The sequence below is a fragment of the Micropterus dolomieu genome, linkage group LG05 (genome assembly GCF_021292245.1).
Source record: "Micropterus dolomieu isolate WLL.071019.BEF.003 ecotype Adirondacks linkage group LG05, ASM2129224v1, whole genome shotgun sequence".
In the NCBI taxonomy this organism is placed as follows: Eukaryota; Metazoa; Chordata; class Actinopteri; order Centrarchiformes; family Centrarchidae; genus Micropterus; species Micropterus dolomieu.
Genome location: NC_060154.1, coordinates 23,766,958 through 23,779,365, shown reverse-complemented (window position 1 = coordinate 23,779,365; position 12,408 = coordinate 23,766,958). Strand labels below are relative to the sequence as shown.

Sequence of the window (12,408 nt, the reverse complement as noted above, 5' to 3'; positions counted from 1 at the left end):
TAAACATTCATCTATTGACTAAAAATAGTAAAGACATTGTTTCCAGCGGCAATGTCGCCCTCCCTCTTCTCTTCCCAAATCGTTCCAACACTCCCTGCTTTAATCAGATTGTAACTATGAGACAAAAGGAAACCAAATAAACACCCAGGTTATCCCTTTACATATCTGGGCCTGTTCATAAAGTCTTTCTACGTACTTGTCACTTGTCTCTGAGCTTAATCAATTTAGTAATTCCAGTAAGTGAGTCTCCGTCCCCCTTGTTTTTATAGAAACTGCACATACAAAAAAAAGAAAAAAAGACATTCAAAATATTCATAAATACTGCAAATATCCTTTACAACTTTAAATACATTGAATAACTTAAATAAGACTAAAAAAACCTCAACCTTATGTGTGGTAGGAGAAAGGAAATAAATTAATAAAAGTATTCCTTCTTATACTTCTTCAAAAGTAATGGTTAAAATGGAAATACTCATTTTTCACTTCCTTTGCCAAATATGCAGAAAAAGTAAAGATCTGTGCAGCGTTTGGATGTGAACATACTTTCCAATGTTAGAAATGCATCTTGTGTAAAGCCTTATGCTGAAGTCCTAAACGGTGTGAATGAAATGAATGAACACCGAGTTTGACAGTTGGTGATGAAAAGTGTGTAACTGTAGGCATGTGAGTGCAAGTCTCTGTCTGCACGTCAAGACCCGACCTGTGGGAAAGCCGATAAAAGGCGACAGGAAACAGGTTGTCTTACACACACACACACACACACACACACACACACACACACACACACACACACACACACGGATTCTTTGAGATGCCACAAAGAAACACATCTCACATCACTATTCATTCATCGAGGAGGTGATGGATGGTTAAAGGGAGAGATAAGAGCAGAACAGGTGTGGAGGATGAGGCATCACATTTATACAAAAGCCAAAAGCTCACAGAGTACCTGACACAGGCCTGTCTGATGGTAAGGAAAGAGTGCAAAAGAAAATGTTGGAAGAACAAGAGAGCAAAAGAAAGGAAGAGCGACATAAACGACTTAAAGAGAGGTAGAATCATGTGTGTCTGCATCTGATCTATTGTCTTCGGCAGGGTTCAGGACCAAGTGCATAAGTTTCCATGACATAACCACGGCTCAGCTCTCAGTTCAACTCCCAAGTCAAACCACTCGGGGCTTAGAGAGATAGATGAGGCTGTGTTGTGAGACCGCAAAGCCTTGTCTCCAGCACTGATACAGACGGGTGGATCAGGACAATACGCGGGGGGAAGTGGAAGGGAGCGGCATCTCCCTGTTTATTTACAACAGAGACATTATGGCCTGGTCCTCATTTTGTATCTGTAGAACAAACCAATGGTCCCGACATCCATTTCACTCAAAACACCTGCGTGCACACACAAACACACACGTACGTCCCGTGCAGTGGGAGCAACACTTACACAACTTATGGCTCACGCAAATTTTAAATGCTGTTGAATGCGACTCATTTGGCTGGAGATCTGTTTGTCCAAAATGGAGGACAGAGTTTGTGAGTCATGGTGTGATGGATGATGCTGGAAATATGCACGGTTGCTAGTTACTTATTTGGTACACCAAGTTCAAACCAACGCAGTAACATACAGCAGCCCTGCACAAAACAAAGAGGTCTTGTCCACCTTGTTTATATTCATGAGGGAAAGCCAGGGCTTTCCTTCCTGATCTAAAGCCTACTTAAACATTTCACCACCCTAAAAATGTAAATCAAGGGTAATGATTTCAATGCTGTGTAACTGAGAAGCAGGCTAATTTGCAAATAACATCATAACATCTCTTAAAAAGCTCCTATCTTGCCATATTCCTTTAAGTAGACTATTGCCATCTTGCTCTGCACTCCAACTTTTATCTGGTGAGAATATTCAGAATATGCAGAGTAAAAATGCCACCTGACACAGGAGGCAAAGGACCAGGCTGAAAGTGTCAGGTGGAACGAGACCCATAGCTGACATTCTGCATGCCTTAAAGGCCGAGTCCTTTTACCGCAGCCCTGTCCCTGAACTCACCTTTGATCCCTGACCTCATCATGACTCCAAACACCTACAACCTGACACACCTGGTGTTGACCTTAAAATACATAGTTTATAAAAAAAACAAAAAATAGATCTCTCTCGATCTCTCTCCCTACCTATCTCACACACACACACACACACACACACACACACACACACACACACACACACACACACACGGGCATTCAAGACAACTATCCAGGCAAAGGGCAATCAGGAATTCAGGTAAAACCAGTTAGTTGAAACATTAGCACTTTGTCTTGAGCCAGTATAATAAATAGCCAAACCACAAACTGCTCAATACACAACCATCTTTCCACTTTGATAGGATCTGTGTACTGCAGTCAGAGGGACAGTGCAGTAGATTTCAGGAACAAAGGCTTACACCAGCAGAATTTCCCTGAGGATTTTTTTCAGGAGGGGATGGTGGCCCCCCCGAAATTACTAGTGTCGTGAAGCGGGCGTGTTCCGAATACATGGTGTCGTAAAAGGCGCGGGGCACTAATTTTTGCCTGTTTCTCCATTCCTCTTTGACATTTGGTCCGCTACAGTTCCTACCTACTGGTGGAGCTTACTACAGTTATGCTACTGGGGCTGCAACAATAAGTCGACGTAATCGACGATGTCGCTTATGAAAATTTGTCAACATGAAATTTCATTGTTGATGCGTCGTTACAAAGAGATTGTTTAAGGGAGAGATAACAATCTTCTTATTAAGAACATTTCTGGTTGTTTATTTCTAACTGCAACACACTACATGGAATTCTAGCGGCAGTACCGCCTCCACTGTCTGCCATGACTGCTCGACTGTAAGACTACTCACGAAGAAGAAACATTCATGCGAGAAGCGGAAAGTAATAGAGATTTGATAAAGTTTTGTATACCATTTCATCACTAAATACATTTTTGAGAGGTTTTGAGGCGAGAAATCAACTGTGTAGAACTTGGATATTGGCAGTTTTACGAAAGTTGATGGTGAATCCAAAATGTGTTCAAACGTTTTCGGGGTTGAGAAGCTCCACAAGCGCCTGCGAGGTTAGCGGTGCCAGCAGGCCGGCCACGCCCACTAGGCGCCCCGGTTCCAGTTACACAGACCACTACAACAGCAACAACAGTGCAGCAACGACAGAGAAAAGGCCACAACTGTAAGACAGTTTCAGTGTTTGTACCGCTGTTACTCTGTCATTACAATCTGAGTAATGGTTTAACATTTTAAAGTAAATCAAGAAACATCTGAAAAAAAAAAAAAAAGTTACTACTACCTACTTGGCAATAAATCAGATTGAAAACTTATTGTTTTGAGTGATAAAGCCTGGCTGTTATCTTGGAGCACCCTCTCCATAGTTCTTTGCATTCTTGGTTTTGAGGTCTCATGGATGTTGCTGGCTAAAAGAACGCTCTTTTAATTGTGTTAGTAAACATGTGGAATACTAAATCAGTGACTTATAGAAGTAGCCTACGCTGTCTTGTCTTGTTCCCTGTTTTCCCCCTGGCGTTGATACTAGGGTTAATTCTGAATAGTAAACCTCATTCACTTAATGGCAACAATAGTTTAATTAGGGTTAAGGGGTGACAAAAATAATCATGACTAGTTGACTAATCGAATAAATAAAAGATTATTCGACTACAAAAATAATCGATGAATAGGGCCCTATGGTATCTGTTATAACTTTTGCCAGATTATTTTTTCCTGTTTCCTGTTTTATTTTATTTTTTTCTGTGTTTTACAATTTAATTGTCATCAGACAGGCAGAGTGTGTAATCATGTGGTGGATAAATAAAATTTCAACAATTCAATAATATTACAAATTGAATCAATATCAATTAATTGGATGTATCGTGCAAATATGCATACAGAAATAAAATATTGCAATTATTTATGGAGACAATTCACAATAAATGTAGGCCTATTGCAACAGTAAGGTATTAAAATACTATAAAACTATTTAAAAGGGGGAAATCACAATGAATGCATTGTATCAATACATGTATTATATGAATGAATGAAGCAAGCTATATTATTGTGTCATGCGTATAATTACGCCCAGCCCGCATGGGCTTACAGGACACCAACATTAATATACATAAATAAATAAATAAAAAATTAATATACAAGATAGCCAGGTCCAGAGTACATCATATACATTGCTAACCAAATAGAGACAAGAATTAGAAACGGAATAATACTAGTAATAGTACATATATATTCAGATACATGCATGTATATATTCATACACAGATGTATTTACTCAAATAACCACCCATCTAAGCCCATAATCCTACACAGGAAAAAGTTAAATCTAGTTAAACAAACTAGCTTGCCTTCTTTTCCAAGCCTTTGATACAAAGTTTGCCAACTTAAATACATCATAGTTAAACAAGCATACTAATTTTTGATCATCAGCCTACCAAAATATTTCAGAGATTTGTCGTGTAACTTCCAGAAACAAAGATTCTCTTAGATCATCATAATGTGTACAATACAAAAGAAAATGAGATTCACTTTCCACTTCACCAAGGTCACATAGCACACACAATCTGTTTTCCTCTGGAATATTTTTGAATCGACCAACCTCAATGGCCAGAGGCAAAATCCAACATCTCAGCTGTGCTACCAAGGATCTCTGGCTTCTAGATAAACGAGATGTAACATATAATTCTGGACTAAAGTTCTGTTTGATATGCATATATGTCCTTAATTTTGGCTTTAACAAAACATTTTCATCTTCAAATTTCAATGACAACTTGTATTTAAGCGAGTTAACATTACAACTTAAATTATTCCTGTAGATATACAACATATCCACCTCCTTAAACATATAACATATCCACCTCCTCAAAAATAGAATAGATCTCCTTTACCCATGGGGACCTGTGAGCTTTGATCCACCTAAATACTCTCTTATTTACTCTGTCCTCTGCCATTCTGATTAGACGGTTCCACAGTCGTATGATTTCACATTTTCTCTGTACAGCTCCTGGTACCCAGCCCATATCTCCCTGAATTGCTAGGATCAGAGCAAATTTATGAACTCCCAGAAAACATCGTATGGCTCTATTCTGTATGGTATCTACCGTTTTTGATTCTTTCAAGCCCCACACCCCTGCAGCATAGTTCAGTATAGGAGAAACACATGCATCATAAAGTCGAGTATATGTAGAATATCCAAGATCCTTACATACTTTCAGTTTATTGATAACTGATCCTAGAGCTCTCCCGCCAGAATCAACGAGAGACTTAATACCAACCTCGTAGGTCAAAAATTCATCAAGAAATATATAATATTATATAAACTACTTGACAGTCTCCATATGCTGGTGAACACACGGTATAAGTGGGTCTGACCGAGGATTCTCTCACATGGGCAGCGCTCCTCCTTGTTTACAAAGCCTGACATAACTTTTTTATTTTTATAACAGATTATCTGACTCCGTCTACAGAGCCATGAAATCTTCAACTAGCTGGCGTCTTGCCGATGTGGTTGCACTTCTGAGAGTTTGCTGAGGTGACGAGCTCTTGCTAGCGCTCCGTCTTCATATGACAGCATGCGTGTGTGTGTTAAACACAGACAAAGACAGAGCAGCGGTGGTCAACACAAAAACAACTTGCGGGACAAAGTTTCTAATAAATTTAACTTTTAAGGCAACCAGCGAGAAGCGACATGCCTGTGTGCGCACGCCTGTTTTGGAATATACACTCACCGGCCACTTTATTAGGTACACCTGTTCAATTGCTTGTTAACACAAATAGCTAATCAGCCAATCACATGGCAGCAACTCAATGCGGTTAGGCATGTAGACTGGTCAAGACAACTTGCTGAAGTTCAAACAGAGCATCAGAATGGGGAAGAAAGAGGATTAAAGTGACATGGTTGTTAGTGCTAGGCGGGCTGGTCTGAATATTTCAGAAACTGGTGATTTACTGGGTTTTTCACTCACAACCATCTCTAGGGTTTACAGAGAAAGGTCCGAAAAAGAAAGAAGAAAATATCCGGTGAGCAAGAGACCACACTGGGTGTCACTCCTGTCAGCTAAGAACAGGAAATTGAGGCTACAAGTCACACAAAAAACATTGTCAGGTCTGATGAGTCTGAATTTCAGCTGCAACATTCAGATGGTATGGTGAGAATGGATCATGGATTCATGCTTTCATGTTTACAACATGAAAGCATGGATCCATCCTGCCTTGTATGAACAGGTCAGAATGGCGGTGGTGATGTAACAGTGTGGGGGATATTTTCTTGGCACACTTTGGGCCCCTTAGTATCAATTGAGCATCGTTTAAAACGTGACAGCCTACCTGACTGTTGTTGCTGGGCATCTCCATCACTTTATGACTACCGTGTACCCATCTTCTTATGGCTACTTCCAGCACGATAATGCAATAATGTCCCAAAGCTGAAATCTCAATCTGGTTTCTTGAACATGACAATGAGCTCACTGTCCTCCAATGGCCTCCACAGCCACCAGATCTCAGTCCAATTGAGACTGGCCTTCGGGTTGTTGTGGAACGGGATATTCACATCATGGATGTGCAACAGACAAATCTGCAGCAACTACGTGATGCTATCACGTTAATATGGACCAAAGTCTCTGAAGAATGTTTCCAACACCTTGTTGAAACTATGCCACGAAGAATTAAGGCAGTTCTGAAGGCAAAAGGGGCTCCAACCCGGTACTAGCAAGGTGTACCTTGTAGGGGAAACACTGCACCAGGCAATAAGTCAAGTTTCCATGAAGTATTGAAAACTTCTCAGTAGAAACCTGTGGGGTTGGTGATCCCGATTTATCCAACAAGCCTAACTTTTATAGAAATGTTCTCTGTCAAGTCCTGGAACTGCATTTTTAATTTGTCTTTTCATCTAGTCCTGACTGATTTGTTGATGAAGGAAGCCACATAAGAGAAAGCTTTAGACCAATATTTCAACACTGCCTGCAACTACATAACAGCAGACACCCACAGTCAGTCACATGAGCTTCAACAAAAGCCAGACAGGGAAGCCCCAGGGGTTCCTCAAATCTTTGACAGGCCGGCCTAATGCTGAATTTAACCACTGATATAAGAGTCTAAAATCTAAAAAGAATTTAATGGGAGAGTTCAATTATATCAAAGAACTTCTTTTTCTACAAAACAGCTAAATTTATTCTGCAGTGTCGCTGGCAATTGTAGTGAAAGAGCAATTATTAGTAACAAAGGTCAGAGGAGATCTGACTGTTGATTAAAAAGATCAGTCATGGTTCAGCGTAGCTCCATACAACCTTGACATGTTCACAAGTAGGGCTTGGTGTCAAAGCTAAATACCATTTGAGTAATCAATTTGTGTCCCAAATGTACCAAAGGTTTTGGAAGAAGACTTTGAAAGAAGTATCATTTAGTAATTGGTATTAAAAGTCTGGTGCTGTATTGACACCAGTGATCTCAAATAATAGCTAGACATGTTTCCCAAAGACCCCAGGAGACAAAAAGAGGGAGGGAAGGAGGGAGGAGAAAGCAGCAAGTACAGAATTGTGAGTTGGTGAACGTATAATATGCCAAGCCAACGCATCGTGAGGGAGACAGCCTGATAATTAGACAGAACAAAACTGACGAAAGAGGCCTAAAATCTCATCAGATCCCACTCACAACAACAAAGCAACATGAATAAGAAACTGAGAGCAAGGTAACACAACAGAGAAGCTAGGAAGTAGAGGAGAGAGGGTAAGGGAGACAACACTCGCTGTGTAGCCCTTCATCTGTGAGCCACTCCCATCAGTGGTTAAATTCAAGCTAAAATGTTCTCAATGCTCCAGGCCTCTAACACTGCTCGGCCTATTGTGGAGTGCGTTTAGCTGGCCATGTGTCTGTCTGCGTGCAAGAGAGAGATTGAGCCATCAGTCACAAGTGACCCTCTGTGTACAGTCTTCAACATCTTGAACACCGCCTGTGTCCGGCTGCTCTTGGTGGCCTCAACTTCTCCTAAACAAGAGCTGTGATTACAACAGGCAGCAACCACATGGTAAATACACTCATAACAACAAGAAGAGGCAGTTTTTGCAGTGCCTGCCTCTGTGATTCCTGAGGTGAAAGCTAGGGCATGAATTATCTTTGCCTTTTATCTCCTTCTCACACACACAGTCATGCCTACAGCCAGCCAGTCAGGTGCTAGCCAAAGCTCACATCCACAACACCCACTTCACCCAACTGCCAGCAACATTAGAAACACCTCATGTATTAAAAAGTCTTCAAGCACATAATCTTACACTAATATTATTATTAGCGTCCCATAAACAACTTGTCAAGCGCAGAGACCTTTTATATTACTCCCAATAGCAACAGAGAAGTCAGATTACCTTGTGGAGTCGACATAAAAACCAGAGCAGAAATGGAGCACAGATAACTTCCTTTGTATTTGTTCCAAGGCTGGGAAGAGGCATCAGAGGAAGAGTGTGACGACATGTGACTTCGCAGATCCATCTGTGCTGAATGGATGTGCCAGACACACGCTAAAAGTTACCCTGGCAACTGAGCAACAGCAGTGGTTGGAGGTCACACAGAGAAAAGGCTTGATGCAGACCAAAACGCCTCTAGAATATGTATAGCACTCTGAAGGAGGCCACAATTTGGCTTCTTATTCACTCAGGGGAAGTCAAACAGTAAGCTGCACTCTATAGATTGTCACACACACACACACACACACACACACACTCATGCTGCATCTAGGAACATTTTACACAACCCGTGTAGTGTACATGATGTAATGCAGAGCAGAGAAACGCAACCTGAGAAAGGCCAGAGACTGAACTTGACAACGCAAAAGCCCTTTTGTGTTTTGTCCCTTTCTCTTATAAAACACACGGCTTGGATTCTGAGAGGGGAGTTACACACACACACACACACACAGATGTAATCTCTAACTAATCACATTTGCAGGCCTTGGACAGAGCAGTTACACCATAGTGGTGAGCAGATTGGCCCACGTACAGAAGGCATCTCTGGGATTAGTTTAGCACAGAAGGTGGAGGTGGTATGTATAGTTACCAAGGGACGGTTTCTAAAAAAGTACCAGGTGCTCAAATGGCATTGAGGGGAGTCTTCCAAGCTGGTATAGAGATTCAAAAATGGAAAACTGGAATTATGAAGGCACTTCCTCCGAATGATTTTCTCCCTCTGGTTGCAACATGATCAAATGTTTCAATTAAGAACTTTTAGCTTACATCCTTGCAACGACAAAGCATTTCAGCCATTTAAGATGATTGTGTGTGATGCGCAGCGTGATGTAACTGAAAATAAGAACAGCACTGCGACCTAAGGCTGCTTCGGTATATCCTCCGGGTGCTCGCACTGTTTCTGTTGGCAAGCAACAGATAACGTGAAGCTTTTTGTTTACAGTAAGGAAGAGAGATGAAGAACAGGATAAATCCAAAATCACACAGTGATGCAATGCAGCATTTGTAAACAGGCGTACAGATGGGACAAGATGCTTGACACTAGCAGTGCAAGGCTCCACACTGGACAGAACACTGAATCATGCATATTCTATTGGATTAAAACCTAAGCCCTAGTACTAAGACCACAAACGTTTCAGATGTATCCTTTACACCCACTGACCACTTTCACTGGGGATCTATACCAGTTTGCAGCACTCTCCTGGGTTTAGCCTGAATAGGAACAAGTAAAAACCAAAAGGAATCTGTTTGGAATTTCTTTTGGTTTTTACTCTGACATACAGAGGACTGAGGACCTCCTGCATTTGATAATGATTAGGTTTCCACTCCCCTTTTAGGCTCAACTGTAGTATTACCTAACTACTCAATCAAACAATGCTTTCAGAACCAGTATGGCTGCAGTTATGAACACTACCTAATGAATACATTCTGCATCTATTTCACCATTAAAAACATGCTGAAGCCAAATGAGTTGGTTTCATTCTTTACTGCATAGCACAACACCACAGCACTGCAAAGGCATGCCAGTCATGAGTCTGAGCCAGCGACCTCTGGGTCACATGTTAAGTGTTGAAAACAGCAGCACCACACAACCATTGTAAATATCGATATGGAACATTCCTCAGAGCCCTTTAAAATGGGGTCCGAGGGGTGACGCCACACTGGACACTGACAAAGAGTGCGTTAGATAGCAGGGTAAAGGGAGGCTTTGAGAAAGAGTTATTTTAAAAAAAATGCTGCCTAATCGTGAAAAGGGCGTGAATTCATCTTAAAACTAATTCAGCTTGACAGCTAATAGAGCTGGCCCACTCAAGTGTGTGTGCTCCCTGTAAATGCGCATATCTGTGGGTATTCCTGACCTCACAACTTAAAGGGAACAACGACAGATAAAATTAAAACTAGGGTAGGCAATTTATAACAGAAGCAACCGATAAATCAAATACTCTGATACTAAAATAAAAAAAGGCCTGTATCTGTGCGACTGTAATTAGCACGGCCAATTATTGGCATGCCTACCTGACCTTATACCTAACTATGCACATGTGTTTTGGGGGAGTGGCATTGGAGTGAGGCTATCAAGGAAGGGATGAGATTTTTCTCAGTTAGATATTTTCTAAATCTAGCTGTCTCTCACCAGTTCTCTAACAGTGCCAGCCAACCAGAGCTTTAAGTGTGTTTGGGCAGCTCTCACTGTTTTAGGAATGCAGACTGTGATAGGACTTGTAACACTGACCACCATTGTCACAGATTCATATAATATGAAAAGGTCAACATATCTTTGTCTCAGCTGTGATACAGCCTTAAGACTAATAAATGTTATGTCTGTACATACTATTGGACCTGTGAGAGCGCCTGGCATAGAGTTACAAGAAATAAATACCTACTTGAAGACTATCACTCATTTAAAATGCTATTATTGATCAACAAATTAAGATTACATTAATGGAGATAGGCAGTTCACAGGTAGAACAGCTTGCTTATTATGAGTGATGTTGGTGAGATGGGAGTGTCTTCTTTGAGAAACACCTGCCAGCTGAACTACTTGCAGGGCACCTCTCTAACGTTGGTTCAAGCGTTGGAAGTTTCCCCTCATTGCAATAATTTGATCGCATCGAGGTCGGCATCCTCTGGCGACCCCTTTCAAAATATCCTCACGACTCGTTTTTTGTGCCTGTTCTATAACCAAAATATGATATGGCTAAGGCAGGACAGGCTATACACAGTATTGTTAGTGGGTGAACCCACGCCACACCCAAAGCACTCCCCGGAGAGTAACTGTGCAGGGGGTTCGCCGCCAATGAGCTATCCGGAGCAGGGCGCCTGCAGTGGGGTTAAATAAGTTCATACGGGCAAACAGCACAAACATATCGACATAAAGCACCCGTCTCCCAAAACAGACGAGAACTGTGTAGCGACTAAAGTAAACAAAGTAAGGCTGCACGGGAGGACTCAAATTGCTAACTCACGGATTCTCCCCACTCCTTTCTCTCAGGTTACCAAATTAGCATGTTGCAGTTCTCGCTAGCTTGACTCGTTAGCTAACTTAGCTTGGTAAGGGAGCGCATGATTTATTATTTGCATGATATCAAACTCCCCGGCGCTGCTTCTTGGTGTGTGGTGGGGCGACACATTTTCACGTGGGTGGGGAAGAAGATAAAATTATGGCAAAAAAAAAAACCCTCTGCAGCCAGCTAGTGTGTCTGCATTACACACACCAGGACGAGTCTCTGCGTTCAGCTTATCGTTTCTCTCACATCTCCCTGTCCCCTCCTCTGGGTGGATGCCGATTTACTTTGATAACGGAGCATCCTGCGAGTGAAAAGAAACACATCCGACCCGTTCGTGGGGCTTAACGTTGTAAGCGTTAGCTAGCTAAGTTACCTCGACGATTGGGGAGGGGATTTCTACATGATGTCGCAAACAATAACAAACTTTGCCCCGCACTGTTCTGTAACTCACCGTAGTGCGCCGTTTTCTTTTTCCTTCTTGTGGTATTCCAGTGGGCACATCAGACAACAACAGAAGACCGCAGCAGACAGCTAACAGTTTTCAGGCTAACGCTCAGGGCTCGACGATGCGCCTCGCAACAGCTGTGTTCTGTTTTGAATGAGGGCTGAGGAGGCGCACGGCTAACGGGCGGAGCTTGCACTGTGCGCCCACCATGCTCAACACACCGACTTACTTTACTTCTTTATGTACATTTAGTCAGAGTCTACAATTATCTACAGGTTGTTCTTACAGTGTCGGTTATAACGGTGACCGGTCATAACAGCATACCCAGGGGACTCTATTGTGTTGAGTTCAGGGTGAAGCGCCCTGTGAGATGTGAAAAGGGCGCTAAATTGATGTCTTTGATTCTGACTCCCTCTTGCGGTCCAACTGCCGTCGAGCCCACACCCGCTGTGTGAAACTATCCAGTACACATGGGATTTTAGG

General features: G+C 41.9%; 1 protein-coding gene across 3 annotated transcripts in view; it reads right to left on the bottom strand.

Moving 5' to 3' along the window:
• The window catches only part of ralgps2 (Ral GEF with PH domain and SH3 binding motif 2), a 45,204-nt gene extending 33,023 nt beyond the window's left edge, over nucleotides 1-12,181 (bottom strand). For all 3 annotated transcript variants that reach the window (XM_046048588.1, XM_046048587.1, XM_046048589.1), the window contains exon 1: nucleotides 11,932-12,181. The gene's annotated coding sequence lies outside the window, so the exon portion shown is untranslated. The remainder of the gene's footprint in view (nucleotides 1-11,931) is intronic.
• Nucleotides 12,182-12,408: the final 227 nt, after the last annotated feature.